Source organism: Sparus aurata, chromosome 5 (assembly GCF_900880675.1).
Source record: "Sparus aurata chromosome 5, fSpaAur1.1, whole genome shotgun sequence".
NCBI classification, from domain to species: domain Eukaryota; kingdom Metazoa; phylum Chordata; class Actinopteri; order Spariformes; family Sparidae; genus Sparus; species Sparus aurata.
In genome coordinates, this window is record NC_044191.1 from 4,978,122 (window position 1) to 4,992,902 (window position 14,781).

Here is a 14,781-nt window from a genome sequence, read left to right on the forward strand (position 1 = left end):
TCTTACTCTACAGATTTTTAACCTTTTCATCCTTTTTCTCACCTATTTGATGCTCATGCACCCTTAAACTTCTTTACCTTTTCATCCTTCTTTCACCTTTTAAAACCTCTTCCAGCCCTCTTACTCCACAGCTTTTCACATGTCATCAACACATTTTAAAGAACCTCTTCCAAGCCCTCTTACTCTACATATTTTCATATTCTTTTCACCTTTTTAACCTCTTCCAACCCTCTTACTCTACATCTTTTTACCTGTTCATCCTTTTCTCACCTATTTGAGCTCTTACACCCTTAAACCTTTTCACCTTTTTAACCTCTTCCAGCCCTCTTACTCTACAGCTTTTCATATTCTTTTCACCTTTTTAACCTCTTCCAGCCCTCTTACTCTACAGCTTTCATATGTTTCACCTTTTTAACCTCTTCCAGCTCTCTTACTCTACAGCTTTTCATATGTTTTCACCTTTTTAACCTCTTCCAGCCCTCTTACTCTACAGCTTTTCATCCTTTTTCACCTTTTTAAACCTCTTCCCAGCCCTCTTACTCTACAGCTTTTTATCCTTTATTCACCTTTTTAACCTCTTCCAGCCCTCTTACTTTATATGTTTTCATATGTTTTCACCTTTTGAACCTCTTCCAGCCCTTTTACTCTACAACTTTTCATCCTTTTTCACCTTTTTAAACTTTTTCGGTCCTCATCAGCCTTTAACTTTTTGAATTTTTTGCCTTCTTTCACCTTCTTTCACCTTTTTAAGCTCTTTCAGCCCTGTTACTCTATAGCTTTTTAGCCTTTTTAGATATTCATGTTTCTGCCTTTTCAACTCCTTCAAACATACAACTTCATGTTCAGCTAGAGAAACTGTTCAGCTATCAAAATGTTCAACTTTGTTAGCCCATTAAACCTATTGCTTTTAAGCCTTTCTGCCTTACCAGCTATTGGAAAATTCTGCTTTTTCTGCAAAATCCCAACCATTCAGCCTATAGTTTTATGTATTTCCGGCAGTACGTTCAGCAGATTTCGCTTCAGTCTTCAGCATTCACACTGCAAATTTTTCTAGTTATTTTTCCTCCCGCTCTTTTTTGGCAGTTTTCACGCCCCGCACCGTTGAGCGAATACAAACAAAAAATACATCAAAACGTGCGGCTCGGGTGGACTCGTGCTGCTATTATTTTTCTCAGGAAAATATGAATTTTTCGCGACGTGAGCGACAAATTTCCTATAAGGAATGAATGGGACGAGGTCAAAAAAGTCGCAAATCTGCGACGTTTTTCAAACAAAAACAAGGATTTACGGTTTTTGAATTATTGACCGCTAACCGACAAGAGTAGCTCTCAAATGCTCCATTTACTCCAATGTAAATCGGGAGAAGGATTTCCAAAACTGCACCCTTTTTTAACTCGCTGCCATTTCCACATTTCTGAAGCTAGGACCACAAAACTTAATGAGTGTGTTCTTTAAGGCCTTTCTGGCTCGATCGTGAAAAAAAATTGTCGATATCATGTATGATTTTGACCAAATAGCACTAGTTTGACGTCCTAGATGTGAGGCAGAAATTGCTCTCAAATCAGCTCCCTCACAGTCCGTTGCTACAGCCCTTGCCAACGGTCACCTAGCAACCAAAAACAGCTGGGCCAAGAGAGAGAGTGACAGACAGACAGACACTAGACACACATCAGACAGACAGACAGACACACAGGAGACACACATCAGACAGACAGACAGACAGACAGGAGACACACATCAGACAGACAGACGGACAGACAGACAGAGAGACATGTAGACACACACACACACACAGCCATGCTTAAGCGTGCACTCACATACTCACACGCAAACGCACACACACAGTATATTTCCCAACATTTAAACTACATTAAACGATTATTTTTTCACTCATTCAATGTGCGGCTTGATCGGACTCTGTATGCTATAATTAAGTTTTCTAGAATATTAATCTTTCGCGTCGTAAGACGCAAACAGCTGCGAGACACTTCCCATAAGGAATGAATGGGATGAGGTCAAAAAACTCGCAAATCTGCGATGTTTTTCAAACATCTCCTGCTCTGGCATGCATTCACCTAGAAACACAATTCAAACTTTAAAATGTAGGCACAAGTCCTGTGTATTTGAGCTGCATTTGAACTTTTTTCCTAAGATGTATCATTTTTGAAAGGTGAAAGTCTCAGAAATGTTCTCTTTCAGTGACGCTCCGAGCCACAAACTTTACTCAAAAACGGTGATATTTTCTAGAGTTGTAGCCACACGTGTCTTCTTTATCCCAATGTGTCTACTTTATCAGTAGGATTTATGGTTTTGGATTTACCTGCCTCTAACCAACAAGAGTAGCTCTCAACTGCTCCATTTGCTCAGACATTTTCTCTTTCCGTGACGATCCTGGCCAGAAATTAGGCTCAAAAACAGTGATACTTTCCAGAGCTGTAGCCACACTTGTCTTCTTTCTCCCAATGTGTCCACTTTATCGGTAGGATTTACGGTTTTTGAATTATCGACCGCTAACCGACAACAGTAGGTCCCAACTGTCCCATGCACTCCAATGTAAATCGGGAGGAGGATTTTCAAAACTGCACCCTTTTTTAACTTGCTGCCATTTCCACATTTCTGAAGCTAGGACCACAAAACTTAACGAGTGTGTTCTTTAAGGCCTTTCTGGCTCGATCGTTGAAAAAATTGCCGATATCATGTATGATTTTGACCAAATAGCACTAGTTTGACGTCCTAGATGTGAGGCAGAAATTGCTCTCAATGAGCTCCCTCACAGTCCGTTGCTATGGGCGCTTGCCAACTGTCACCTAGCAACCAAAATCAGCTGGGCCAAGAGAGAGAGTGACAGACAGACAGACAGTAGGCACACATCAGACAGACAGACAGACAGGAGACACACATCAAACAGACAGACAGACAGACAGGAGACACACATCAGACAGACAGACAGACAGACAGAGAGAAATGTACACACACACACACAGCCATGCTTAAGCGTGCACTCACATGCACACAGACGCACACACACAGTATATTTCCCAACATTTAAACTACATTAAACGATAATTTTTTCACTCATTCAATGTGCGGCTTGATCGGAGTCTGTATGCTATTATTCAGTTTTCTAGAATATTAATGTTTCGCGTCCTAAGACGCGAACAGCTGCGAGATACTTCCCATAAGGAATGAATGGGATGAGTTCAATTTTGGCATTCTGGCATTTTGCTGATGCCATGCAAATCTGCAATGTTTTTCAAACATCTCCTGCTCTGGCATACATTCAGCTAGAAACACCATTCCAGCTTTAAAATGTAGGCACAGGTCTTGAGTATTTTTGATGTATTTGAACCTTGATCCTTGAACGATGGTGAGTGATTTTGGAGAAATTCAGGGTTTTCAATGATTGTGTATGGGGGAATGTTCGTGCAGCAGAGTGGAGAGGGCCAACTGACTCCCTCACAGTCCGCTGCTACGGCCCCTGCCAACTGTCACCTAGCAACCGAAATCAGCTGGGCAAAGAGAGAGAGTGACAGACAGACAGACAGACAGACAGGAGACATACATCAGACAGACAGACAGACAGGAGACATACATCAGACAGACAGACAGACAGGAGACACACATGAGACAGACAGACAGACAGACAGAGAGACATGTACACACACACACACACACAGCCATGCTTAAGCGTGCACTCACATGCACACAAACGCACACACACAGTATATTTCCCAACATTTAAACTACATTTAATGATTATTTTTTCGCTCATTCAATGTGCGGCTCGATCGGACTCGGGTTGCTATTATTCAGCTTTACGAAATATTAATTTTTCGCGACGTAAGGCGCGAAAAACTGCGATAAATTTCCCATAAGGAATGAATGGGGCGAGATCAAAAAAGTCGCAAATCTGCGATGTTTTTCAAACATCTCCTGCTCTGGCATACATTCACGTAGAAACACCATTTCAGCTTTAAAATGTAGGCACAAGTCCTGAGTATTTAAGTTATATTTGAACTTTTTTCCTATGATGTGTAGTTTTTGAACTGTGATCCTTGAATGACGGTGAGTGATTTTGGAAAAATTCAGGGTTTTCAATGATTGTGTATGGCGGAATGTTCGTGCAGCAGAGTGGAGAGGGCCAACTGACAGAGTGAGAGAGACTCAAAAATTTGCTCAAAAATGTTCTCTTTCCGTGACGATCCTGGCCACAAATTAGGCTCAAAAACAGTGATATTTTCCAGAGTTGTAGCCACACTTGTCTTCTTTCTCCCAATGTGTCTACTTTATCGGTAGGATTTACGGTTTTTGAATTATCGACCGCTAACCGACAAGAGTAGCTCTCAAATGCTCCATTTACTCCAATGTAAATCGGGAGGAGAAATTTCAAAACTGCACCCATTTTTTAACTCGCTGCCATTTCCACATTTCTGAAGCTAGGACCACAAAACTTGATGTGTGTGTTCCTTAAGGCCTTTCCCACTTGATGGTGAGGAAACTTTGCTGATGCCATGTTTGCTTTTTCGTCACGGGGCAAAGCGCACAGCCCACTCTCGCGATTTCCCGGCGGGGAATTGTCTAGTTTATTATGCAAGACTGTGTAAGGTGCTTGCTGAGACATTTCCCCACTGTCAGAGGTGGAGATCAAGATTAGATTATTATGATTTACATTTGAAAAAGTGGCGAGGGAAGGTTACAGTCTCAATGTTATGAACTAAGCTATCAGCAGTGTTGTGCATGAACACGTTCATATTTTGGGCGAACGTGAACTGAACGCACGTATTTCTGTCTGATGAACGTTATTGTGAACGAGTTCATTCTGGCGTTTGTGAACAGCGCGTTCTTACAGTTTAACTTCGTTCAAGACAGTGCCAGATTTCCATTGAGTCTTCTAGGCGGAAACCAGCTAAAACACACCGTGAACAGACCTTAATATGTAGCGAAAAAACACCCAGTCTGGCTTTTGTGCATAAAAAGGACGCTGGACGAGAGGTTTGTGCAACTCGCTTTACTTTCGATTAAAACGAAACTTAACTATTTCAGACAGAAACAGCTGCATACCAAACATGAAGTGAGGCATTACCAAACGAACACAGATTAATTCGTCCTGAACAGACATAACACTGGCAACACCAGACACCACAGAGTCGCACCGCAGCATACGTCATCAACATGTGAAGCATGGAGGCAAAAACAAATGAAGGCAGCAGCACTACCTCACACTCTGCCGCCACCATTAATACAGCGTCTTTGTATGATTACTTAAAACAATTTAATGAGAAGGTCAGTGATGATCCAGGTGGGAAAAATCTGATCCTTTTTTTGTAAACTTTGCCCACTGGGTTTCAAGAAGCAACTCCGTATATCAACAACGTTAACAGCAAGCCTGAAACGGCACATTGAACTAAAGCACCGGGCCAGCCTTTCAAGGTATGTGCGAGTAAATAATAAATCAAAAGACACTGCAGCCAAAATTAGATCCTCTACCACCCAAATCACATTAACAGCGTACAGTAGCGGCTCAGAATGCTTCTGACAAATATTGTTGGCGCCGGCATGAATTACAATGTTGCGGTAGCTTGTGGTGCTGTGTGCCCGAGTTCCCTGTTTACCTTGCGTCATGCCAGCACCCTAAGATTAGCCTCTATGTCGGAAGTTCTGGCCCAAGGTAAACAGTAAACAGTGGCTGACGACGCTAGCTTAATGTTGCGGGTAAGGGAGTCCCCCATAACTAGCATGTGGAGTTTAGCCCCGTCGGCCTGGGCTGGGGAGGCATGCGAGCCAGCCGGGCTAACAACTGGGCTAGCAAGGACAGAAAACTGGTTAGCAGTCGGGAGGGGTGACTGCTGACCAGCCCGCACAACCGGTGACCTGCTCCTGCGCCATCTCCCACGCTGTGACCGAGAAGGAACAAACTCCACAGCAGCTGCAGATGAGACTGAGTTAGTGCTAAGGCTAGCAGGCCTGCTATCAGGCCCGGGGCTAACACTATCTGCAGTGCCCATGTTTCTAGCTGAAAGAAGCTGCTCTAGCTCACGGACACGTCTGTCTAATAGAGACACCCTATCAGTAACTGCAGAACAGTCAGCAAAGGCCATCGTAACACTTGTTTATCGAAGCTGTGTTGACTGCGGTGAAAGGCAAAGAAGCAATGAGCTAAGCTAGTTTGAGGAAGCTAACTGGGCAGTAACAAACTACCCAGTAAAAGAAGCTCAATTCAACAAAACAGGTACGCGAAGTCTAGCATTAGCTACGGTACAAAACTTGTGTGACTATAAAGACTAAGAAATCGAAGAAGAATAAAAAGCTAAGATAGACGGAGAGGGAGAGAGACACAGTAAACACAGCTATCGACTGTGATCAGACCACTATAATGGAAGGTTATGTGAATGTTATGTATTGGGTCAACAATTTGTCGTAGCAATTGTAAACGTAGCCACTGCTCTTATAGGCTAGCATTGTATATCTTTCTGTTCCTCTACTTACCTCTTTTTTCTCTGACATCTCGTTGAACCGCCCTACTCTGCCTCGGATTGGCTCTGACCTAGGCGTTTAAAGTGACCAATTTAGAAAGGAGGGGGTGTTGTGGGGCGTCTATTCAATGCCCGCCCCCAGAGTGCCAAAACTCAGCAAAGTCGAGCGAGCGGAAGGCACAGAGGGAGACAGCGAGTGTGTACACAGAGACCGCGAGCGCGTAGAGAGTGACTGCGAGCACGCAGACAGAGACCGCGAGTGCATAGAGAGTGATCGCGAGCGCGCAGAGAGTGATCGCGAGCGCTCAGAGAGTGATCTTTGTTAGCGCTGATAATGGTTTTATGCGTGCAGATATTGGCACTGAAATGACGCCATACATACTATGTTATTGCGTCCATAGTCGTGAGCACTAAAGTCAGTAGTAGTGGGGTTCATTAATCTCACACAAGTGAGCCCTGCCTGTACAGGAGCGAGTGTGTGCGGCTAACATGCCTTGAAAACTGGACCTGGCTCTAGGATACCTGTGTAGTCTGCTTCGAGATCTGACATACCAATAGTGGGCTGAACCTTAGCTAAAATAGTCATCTGTGACATGGCAGGGACTACAACAGGGGGTAAAGTGACAGCATTACAGTTCAGTGGAGCAGTCTCCGTAGCACACAGGAGAGGGACGCTAGTACGACTCTTTAAAAATGCCTTCCCTCATCCAAAACTGCATGGTGTGCAAGTAGGAAGTCCCAACCTAAGATCACTGGTTGCGTAACGTTTCTGACTACGTGAACTGTATGGGGGAAAACCTCACTACCTAGCCTGATGGTAATAGGGAGTGTGCCTAAAATGTCCAAATAGTCACCAGTCACTGCCCTGGAGAAAAGCTCAGAACGTTGCATAGCTTTCGTTCTCAGAGATGGGATAGACATCCTAAAGTCCTCACTAATCAGTGAAATGTCTGAACCTGAGTCTAGGTAAACTTTACTAGCAATAATCTCAATGACAGCCATTACATAGCGTGTGGGCTCTTTGTGTGAAGGTGTTAGCACGTGTTGTGGGGCCTCATCAGCAGTAGAAGCAGACACTTGGCCCTCAGGATCTGCTACCATCCGTTTCCCTGGTCAGTGGGGTGTCCTTTAAAGCTCACATGATGGCTCCTCTCTTTGTATGGCAGTTGTCTTTCCCTAAGTATAGGGGCTGGGGCGTTCCTCATACCTGGGTTTGGCTGACTCATGTGGGGGAGAGTAGGAGGTGTGTCTGTAGGAGTCATTTTGGTGCGGGTATCTTGCATCAAAGTGGTTAGGAGGGCGGTGTCCGTCAGGGCTGTGGTGCCTGAAGCGATCCTGACTGCTTGTGGAATAATGGTCACGGTGATGATGTGGAGAAGATGGTGAAGAGGGTGAGTATCGCCTGTTACCATGACCAGGAGAATATTTGGGATGAAGATGATCACCGTGTGACCTGCTAGATCTCTGATGGTGAGCTGCAGAGTAGTAGACACCTCGGTCAGGAGACACGGATGGAGAGCAGCGATATCTTTCTCTGCCACACTCACCCCATTGGTTTATCAGGAGGGTCGTACTTGTGTTGAGTTCAGCATGGGGAGCACAGTGACTAGCATAGCGGCCATAGTCTTGTCCAAGCTGAGTGACTTCAAGCCTGAGTTTATGCACATCCTTTGAGAGTTGCCTGACAGCATCCATAAGTGCAGCAGATGAATCTGAGGGAGGTTTTCCATGTTTAGTAGAAACCATAGCTAAGAGCGTCTCACTTTGTGGGGCCGAAGGAGCAGCATACTTTGTGGTTGCATATGGACAAGCAGAAGGGGGAAGAAGTTTCAGAGCTTCTGTGCACATTCCCGTATGCATGCAACCTCTAAGGCATCCTCCAGCGTAGCAGCGCCATGCTCATGACATTTTTTCATGAGAATGGGATCTAAACCAGCAACAAATCTCCTGAAGCGTTCCATTGCAATAGCTGGTGTGCCATAGTTAGGGAATGCTTCCAGAACCAGCCTTGTAATTTCTGCAGCATAAACCTCTAAAGGTTCCTTTGGCAAGCGTTGCCTGGCATTTACAACAGTCTGGAAGTGAATCAAGATTATTTTCTCCCAAAAATATCCTATAGCTTAGCTGCGCATTCATCAGAGTCCTGCTGTATTTCTGGTGATAAAGACAGCCAGTAAGCCAGAGCATCTCCACTAAGGCGGGTGGGCAGTATAGTGGCAATATCTAGCTGCTGTCCATCTGCACAGGCTTTAACTGCAAGCTCTAGTCTGGTTTTCCACAGTGAAAAACTTTCCTTGACCTTAACATCTCCGTGAAAGTATGGCGGTAATTCCACTCTGTAGTGAAACACTGCTTTTGTTGTATCCCGCTGGCTCGTGCTGCCTGCACCACCATTATCAGGGAGAGACTCGTTGTCCACCACGTGATCCGCTAATGACTGCAGTGACATGAAACTGTGGTGCAAAAAACTTTGGTCTGCTTGTCTTTCCAGCAACTGTCCGTAGAAACAAACTCACAGAGAGCACCTGTAGACTGCAGTCGCTTTCAAGTGAGTCCCACAGGCAGCAAGCTAGTTGATAGTCTTGGCTAATTAAGACGAAGACGAGGGAGGGAAAAAAAAACACTGACGTAAAAAAAACACTGCTGCCACCACTCTATAACCCTCTTTTCTTGCCTGGTAGCGTATTCAAGTCACTTCTGGTTGTGGATAAATAGCGGGCTACACTTCTCGTTTTCAGTCTTCTTTTAATGATCACCAAAACGGTAGAACAGTACAATATCTCTGACCTCATATATCAGGGTTCACAATGCAACAACCCTCTACCTTGATCCGCATGGCAGACCAACCCGTCACTTACATACCTGTACCCACCAAAACAAAAGCATGAGGGAACCAATCAACCCAAACACTGTACATGAAAACACACAAATTAAAGTGCTACAAAATGACAATGCAATATATAATGGAACAGTAACATCATACTAATGTATTTATCAGTAACTTAAGTCATACAATATGTTACAAGTTTTCAAGTTTTGAGTATAAACAATACATTTTATACAACAGATTTTTTTACAACTTTTTTTGTGTTTGTGTTTGCCTGCAGTGTGGCTCATGGTCATGCAGCTCTCTCGTTCAGATAGCCTACTGGTATGTGGGGGGTGGTAGATGTGAAAGGAGGATGGGACATTTAGTGGTGGGACAAAGTAGGTTTCTTTGTAATCTGTGAAGTAATCTGTGACAATGCAATCGAAATAAATCTTGACTGATTAATTGACATTATATTATTGGGCACCACTTTCTCGCGCTTCAGAAAGTCGTGTGTGCCTGCCTGGGTTCCCTGTTTCTTCCTGCCTGATGCCAGCACCCTCAGATTTGTCGCTGTCGGAGGCTCTGGCCCCAGGACTAAACAGTGGCCGGCGGCGCTAACCTGAATTTATGGGTAATGGAAACATGTTTTTTACACGTTGTAGCCTAGCTTCTGCTGTTTAATTTGATATCAAATATGACAATATTCTTTCATAATTAGTGCAGTAGTGGCTCTGTGGTTGTTCTGCATATGTTATTGGGGGACCTTAGGGTTTGAACAGTTAAGAGCCAGGACGAGGGCCAAAGCCTCTTTCTCTGGTGGCAGTAAAACTTCTTGGAAAAGTAAGATACAGGATGTTCTACCCCATCATCTCCCACCTGGAGAAGGACAGCACCTGCTTCTACATCACTTGTGTCTACAAAAAGTTTAAAGGTGCGATCGATTACTGGTGTGGCAAGTATGGGAGAATTTGTCAGCAACGCTTTTACGCAGTTAAATGCACGTTCACAGTCCGAAGACCAGCGAAACCGGACTTTGGGACTCAACAAGTCCGTGAGCGGGGCCACAACGGCAGAGAAGTTTCTACAGAAGTTTCCGTAGTACCCCGCCATCCCCCAAAGTGCCGCAACTTGCGACAAGAAACTGGAGCAGGGAATGACGAAATGGCTTCTACCTTCGAATGCACCATCCTGACTTGGCCCCGCCCAACAACCTTGCCCAAATAGGTAACTGTGGCCTTACCAAACTCTTACTTGCAACGTTGAGAGTGAGGTTGGCGTCTCTTAACCTCCCGAACACTGTGTGCAGCTGCTGTATGCGATCAGACCAAGATGATGAGTAGACTACAATATCGTCTAAATCAGCTTAGCAGCCAGATAGACCAGACAAGACTGTGTTCACAAGGCGCTGAAACGTGGCAGGAGCATTTTGTACGCCGAATGTCATCACTGTGTACTGTAGGAACGCGCCAGGGGTCACGAAGGCAGAGATCTCCTTTGCCTGAGGGGTCAGTGGCGCCTGCCAATAGCCTTTAAGCAGGTCAGGCTTCGTTACATAGTTTGCTGCACCGATGTGATCAACACAGTCATCTACTCGAGGAAGAGGAAACAATCAGGTTTGGTGACAGCGTTGACTTTGCAAAAGTCCGTGCAGAACCTGTCTGAACCATCAGATTTACCCGCCAGAAGACATGGAAAGCTCCGTGAGCTAGAGCTAGGTTCTGCAGTGTCATTCTCTAATATGTAATTCACCTGATTACATAGGCGAACACGCTTGTCGGGCCAAACGCGATAAGCATGTTGTTTTATTGGAGAGGAATTTCCCACATCAATATCGTGCATCAGAATGTGGGTCCGCATCGGCACATAAGAAAACAGAGACAGATATGACTTAATTAGCTTCACCACATCTTCATGTTGACACTGTGATAGGTGTGGAAAGTTTTTTATCCAGGTGGGACAGTACCTCAGTGTTGTTTAGCCTCCCATACACTGTGGCGGGGGAAGGGCCTACATCATCCTCAGCTGGCTCAGGCAACACCAGGGAAAACTGCGCGCCAGCAGAATCAGCACTGGACAGCGACAGTCCGGCCGCCGGCTTCTTCACAGATTAAGCACTGGACAGCGCAGCAAACACAGCTCCGTCTTCACTGACAGGACCCTGCAAAATAGACTGTCTGTCCAAATAAGATTTCAGCATGTTAACATGACATAGTCTATTTCGTCGCCTACGCTCTGGGGGGGCCACTACATAGTCTCTGTCACTCACTTTTTCCTGGACCACGTAGGGTTTGTTATAACGGGCCTGGAGGGCAGAGCCAGAAATAGGAAGCAACGGCAGAACCTTATCACCTGGGTTGAATTTTCTAGTCTTCGCGTTTTTATCAAACCAACTTTTCATCTTGAGCTGTGCGTCAGACTGGTTCTTTTTGGCTAGTTCACAAGCACGGTGAAGCTTCAAACGGAAATCACAGATGTAATCCAGCAGATTCTTCTGTGTGCTATCGCCCATCCACCCTTCCTGCAGAAGCCTAAGAGGGCCCCGCACTGTGTGTGCGAACACTATTCAGCCGGACCGAACCCCAGGGACTCCTGCACCACCTCGCTAGCAGTGAAGTGGAGGGGACAGACCCCCTCATCCTAGTCTTTGCCAGATTCAAGGCAATAGCTCAGTAACATAGATTTGAGCGTTTGATGGAATCGCTCCAGAGCGCCTTGACTCTCTGAGTGATACGCACTGGAGTGACAATGTTTTATGTTCAACTGTTTCGTGACCTGCGAAATAACCTGTGACATAAAGTTAGACCCTTGATCTGTTAGAATAACCTTTGGTAACCCAAAAAGGGAAAAAAAACTTCACGCGCGCCTTAACGGCAGAGGCTGTGATTTTTCGCAGGGGGATGGCCTCAGGGAAACGAGTGTTTGAGCACGTAACAGTCAACAGAGACTTATTACCAGCCTTGGTGCGAGGTAAAAGACCAACACAATCCACTACAACACGCTTAAATGGTTCTCCCACATCAGGGATTGGGTAGAGTGGGTATGGAAGGACAGTCTGATTCGGCTTCCCAGACATTTGATAAACATGGCATGTTCTACAGTGTAGCCGCATGTCCCTCTTTAACCCCGGCCAAAAAAAACTGCGTAAGACCTGATCTTAGGTTTCATGAACTCCGAGGTGGCCAGCAAGGGGGTTATCATGTGCCAAAGTTATAATTTCTGACCGACATTACACGGAACCACTGCTTTGATGGCATCCAACTATGCATGAGCACCCCATCCCGTAAAAAATAGCACATAACACCCTCACCCTAAGATGTTAAATAACAGGAAGTCATTAATGTTATTAACACAAGTTATGAACACATCGATAACACATCAGCCAGGACATTGTCCCTCCCTTTTATATACCTGACCTCTACATTAAAAGCCTAAAGGAACAAGGACCAACGCATCAGCTTCTGGTTAGTATTTCACATTTGGTTAACGAACACTAACGGGTTCTGATTGGTGGAAACAACCGTAGGCACACCGGCGGAGCCAACATACACCTCAAAGTGCTTAAGAGCCAGTACCACACAAAACAGAATGACCTTTGCAGCAACAGCAACACGTGCTGTTCCTTCATCTTACAGTAGCAGTGTGGTTAGGTTCAGATAGTTACACTACTAGGTTTAGGAAAACATTGTGGTGTGGGTTTGAATCATTACATTACTTCTACGTACTACAAAAGTACCTTTATAACCGAAGTACCTTACATTACGTTATCTTTGTGAAGTTATTTAACTATGTTCGTATGATGAAAGAACTCCCTGTTGACTTCTGGTTTCACACTGCACATTGGTCTCCTGGATGAAAGTCCTGTGCTTAGCCCGACCATCCATTTTCAACCTCAGTCTTTATGCTGCTTCTCCTCACTTTCCCCTGTGCAGCTGTAATAACTACTTCGGCTGCTAGAGGTCGCCACCCAACAACAAATGTAAATATGTGTGATAATAAGCCACTTTTATTTTCAACCTATGGTCATCTTCCTAATGAGGACTGGCCTTACTTTGGGGTTATGTGTGACTATACTTTGAAATATTCCATACAGTACATAATATGCACAAAAGCAAACATTGAAATGGACCTTATAGAGCTGCAGGATATACTGTATAATAGGAGAAAAAGATAACTCAAATATGTATGTGTGCATGTAAATCTATATTTATATATGTAACCTTTAAGCGCAGACATTCAGATTAGATACTTAGATACTTAGATCAAATCAGTTTTATTTATTTATTTTTTATTTATTTATTATTTTATTTATATAGACCAAAATCACAATCACAATGCCTCAGAGGGCTTTGCAAAAAGTACAGTGAATGACATCCTTTGTCCTTAGTGTTGAGGACAAAACTTGTTAGATTAAAAAAAAAAAAAAAAAAAAACTTCTAATAGGGGGAAAAAAGATGATAGAAACCTCAGGAAGAGCCAAAGAGGAGTGATCCCTCTCGGATGGACAGACGTGCAATAGATTCCACATGTACAGACCAGAACAACATAATCTCAGTTTACCAATTTCATTGACAGAATGTCTTATACAAATCTGATATGATATATGTCAAGTGTGTGGATCCAGGAGGATGACTGAGCAGACTAGTTAGAACAGACCGACTGGGACAGAACATCAAAAGCCTTTGAGTATACAGAGAGCAGTTTGATGATTGGAATAAAGTACTGAGGTGGTTTTTTGGCAAGGTTTGGCTCCGGGTAACCCTGGGCAGAGACAGCAAGGACCACTTAACCAAGCTAACAGCAGTTAACCATGTTTAGCACCAGTTAGCATTACTTAAGCAACAAAGCCACCGCTATCTTTCTAAGAGGAAACTCTTTAAATCACCTTATTACTGTAACTGGCCTGCATCTTTTCAATCTCTGAGGCCCCAGTCAAGAGGTGTTCATTGAGAATCTGATGATTATATGTCCAGAGCTGCTCCAGGCAGAGCAGCCCAAGGGCAGCAGAGGGGTAATATATTTTCTAAAACATGACCCAGTTTCACACAAAACAGTGAGTTAAGTAATAAAGTTGTTTTACTGTACAAATAATAAAGTTATATTTTTATATAGTAATCTGTGAGGTCTGGTCCACAGAATTCTATTTAAACATCCATGGCAGCAACATTTTTAATGTGTATCAAGGAAGTTACAAACTTTAAAGTACCATTAAATATGCCTACAAAATGGTTTCTTCTTTTTTTTTTCACTGTTGAGCCTGGCATATAAGGGAGATATGAGGTGCGACTGATATTATGAGACTGATTTGGTCTCATAAAAAGGTTTGTTGCTGTGTTTTCCCTCATCATATCATTTATTGAAAAATAGTGTTAGTGGTAGGGTGGTTGGAGAGCACGGATCGCCGTGGAGAGTCCGGTCAGGGCTCTGGTGGGTCTCAATAACCAGGCCGTGGGGTGCAGAGAGAGTTCTTTATTTCTTATAAAGTTGTTGGCTCATACA